Below are 3,778 nucleotides of genomic sequence, written 5' to 3'. Positions count from 1 at the left end.
CCAACCGCACCGCCTCTGACACACCCATCCCGATTACCCCAGTCACCGAATCAATCCATCTCATAGAGGGTCTTCCCCTTCTGCGTTGTCCCTCAACCCTCCCAAGCATGATGTCCCTCTCCAAGGACCTACTATTATAAATAATAGTACTTACAGTATTTATACCGTTGTAAGGATCTTTTCCTTCCCCTCCCCCCATGCATCTGATTTTATTCTAAGGATAAATTTCTGGTAATAGAATTACTAGCTCAGCAGATTTAAATGTTTAATATGTATGGCTTACTTATTTTCCAAAAATATATTTTGTTTAGTCTCCCACCAGCAATATATAGTACTATCTCTCACTCTCCATTGAAGCCAAATAGGAACTCAGTGAAACAAGTAACAAAGGAGGAAAGGAGGAAAGCTGAGCTCAGAAAGTTTGTCATTAGCTCAGGTTTTCACAACTGAGGCCAAACTCTGCTCTCCTTGGGTTAGTACATACCAGGATCCCTTCCTCTTTCTCTGCCTTCCAGGCAAAAAGAGCTCAGGGAGAAGTTTTCCTGAGTAAAAACATTATATAAATTTTCTTTATATTGCTGGTGAAAATATTTAAAAAAAATTTTTTTTTCGTGACCATGAACCCCTTTTGGCAGTTTGGGTAAGCATTTAACCTCTTTCTTAGAATAATGTATTTATATACTTGCATTGAAATATATAAGACTACAAAATAAATCAATAACATTGAAATACAAAAGCAAAATTATGTCTCAGTAATATGCAAATGACATAATCCTGCTTACTGAAACTGAGGAAGACCTGAAGCGCTTGCTGCAGAAGGTCAAGTACTGTGTAGCCTTCAATATGTACTGAAGCTCAACATCAAGAAAACCAAGATTCTCACTACTGGGCCATTGGCAGCATCATTATGGATGGTGAAGAGATTGATACTGTTAACCTCTTTCGTTTGCTTGGTTCCATAATCAACACTCTTGATACCAGCAGCCAGGAAATCAAGAGATGAATTGTATATGGAAAGTCTGCTGTCAGGGACCTTTCCAGAGTACTGAAGAGCAACGATGTCAGTCTGGAGACTAAGGTGTGCCTGATCCAGGCCATAGTTTTTGCAATTGCTTGCTGTGTGTCAGAGAGCTGGACAATGACTAGGGATCATAGAGAATTGATGCCTTTGAGCTGTGGTGCTGGAAAAGAGTGTTGAATATACCATGGACTGCCAGGAGAACAAACAGATTCATCCTGTTGTTGTTGTTTGATGCCGTCGAGTCATAGACAACTCATAGCGACCCTATGAATGAATGACCTGAGCACTGTTCGTATATAGAGTTTCCGGAGGCAAGCCATTTCGGAAATGGTTGCCGCTCCTGCTTCCAGAGATTCATCCTAGAGAGGGTGAAATTAGGCTATTCTTTGGAGACATGGATTCTGAGGCTTTGACATACTTTGGGCATGTTGCAAGGAGTTCCTTGGAGAGGGATATCACTCTTGGAAGGGTAGAGGGACAGAGAAAGAGAGGGAGACCATCGATGAGATGGACTGATACAGTGACTGGGGTAATCAGGGTAAGTGTGTTGGAGACAGTAAAGTTGACACAGGTTAGAGCAGGTCTCAGGGCTGATGTACATAGGGTCACTATGAGTTGCAAGTGACTCGATGACACATAACAACAATGCATCAGCTCCTTGGCTTAAAGCATTAAATAAGATCTAGCACTAGGTGTTGGAGAAACTGTCCACTATGGGCTCTGGTTATCTTTTGCATGTTCTTGTTGATTGTGCCAGACTGGAAGCTTTACCTAATTGCTAATACTGAGCAGTTTCTGTAGTGAGTCACTTAGGCAGCCAAGGCTGACTTGGTAACTCAAAAGTGCTGGAGGTTTGGCCCTTGATTTTGGCCCCTTCTCTCCTGTAACACAATCCATTATAAGTGCTTGTGCCACTTGTTCTAGAAGATAAGATGAAGTAGGGAAAGACTGTGAATAGATTAAAAAAAATGCTTAATATACTGGACCCCATTTAAATTTAAAACACCTATTCATCAACAGTGCTCAGGCTGTTCGTTCATAGGATCGCTATGAGTCGTCTACGACTCGACGGCATTAAACAACAATAACAATGACGACGACCAAGAGAGAGCTACGTTGGCCTAGTGGAAGGAAGCTGTGGTATAGCACTGGTCTGTGCGTTGCTGTACAGAGGTAACTCGTGGTTGCTGTGATGCTGAAGCCTGTGACAGTGATGTGCCATTCGTGGTAATGGGCACCCATGGTGGACAGTGTTGGCTGGAGCTTCCCGACTAAATCAAGCCTAGAAGCAGGAGCGGCATCCACTTCCAAAATGGCTTGCCTCCGGAAACTCTATGTACGAACAGTGCTCAGGCTGTTCGTTCATAGGGTCGCTATGAGTCGTCTACGACTCAACGGCATTAAACAACAACAGCAACATTCATCAAAAACACCATCAAGGAAATGAAGACAAAAACTACCAGTCAGTAGAAAATATATCAACTAAGTTATTTGTCCTGTAGAATTTCCTACAGTCCGGAATTTTTTTTTGGTACTGTTCCCTTGGTATGTTGTTGAGCACGTTCTTCTGCTGCCTATCTTTTCTGGAACTTGGTAATTGGTAGTTCTACAGAGGAACTTGATCAGATTCAAGTTCATGGGCTCAGGCAAGAATACTTCATAAGAAGTGTTATGATCTCCTAATAGAAGGTATAGCAGGCCAACATCTTTTCCACTTTCCTTTTTCCCCCAACAAAAATATTTATTACCTACAGGATTTGTGTTCAAGGCCTCAAACCTATTCCTGAGTTGGTTTTTAAATTCAGGGAGGATAGACTCAAGGTCAAATTTTGATTTCTGTGGATATAATTTAACCTTCTTTAGCTTTCATTTAAACTTGCATATGAGTAGTTGATGGTCTGTTCCACAATCAGCATTCCAAGATCCAGACAAGTCTCTTCTAGACCTGATATAGTGGTTGTGTTTGTTTGGCCTGAAGGCCAAAGGCTTGGGACTGAATGCCTGATATTAAGGAAGCTGATGGACATCTGGGAGAATGGATTTCATCTGATGGAATACACAGGAATCAAATAGGTCACATCTGTGGAAAGACTTATTTAAGAAGGTCACTATCAGCAGTGAAGCATCAAAAGAAGATGGAAGGAGTATAGAGAATCATTGTGCCTAAAAGAATTACCTGACACAGAAGAATTGAAAAAAAACAACATATGATCAAGAAGCAATTGTGATGAAGGAGGAAATGCAGGCTCCTCTGAAGGACTTGGGAAAAATTAAAGCCCCAGGAATTTATTTAATGAATACCAATTGATGTATTTCAGCAAACAGATGTTGCCCTGGATGTGCTTACCAAGTTATGCCAGGAAACCTGGAGGACAGACAACTACTTGGCCAACTGACTGGAAGAGATCCATATTTATTCCAATTAAAAAAAAGTGACCCAATAAAGTGCGGAAATTACTGAACAGTATCACTAATATCACACACTAACAAAATTCTGCTGAAGATTATCCAGAAATGACTGGAACAGTACATTGACAAAGAACTATCAGAAATACAAGCTGAGTTTTGAAGAGGCCAGGAATGTTTAAATGTGTTTCATTAACTATGCAAAGGCATTTGACTGTGTGTATCACAACGAATTATGGCTAACCTTGAGGAAAATGGGAACCCCAAACCATTTGATTGTGCTTATGCTAAACCTAAACCAGGAAGCAGTTCTCATAACAGAGCAGGAAAGCCTGCACTGTTCAAAATCAG

The sequence above is a fragment of the Elephantulus edwardii genome, unplaced genomic scaffold, assembly GCF_000299155.1.
Source record: "Elephantulus edwardii isolate Elephantulus edwardi_28Jun2011 unplaced genomic scaffold, EleEdw1.0 scaffold00066, whole genome shotgun sequence".
Taxonomy (NCBI): domain Eukaryota; kingdom Metazoa; phylum Chordata; class Mammalia; order Macroscelidea; family Macroscelididae; genus Elephantulus; species Elephantulus edwardii.
The sequence above is the reverse complement of the archived record's forward strand: the minus strand, read 5'-3'. Positions refer to the sequence as shown.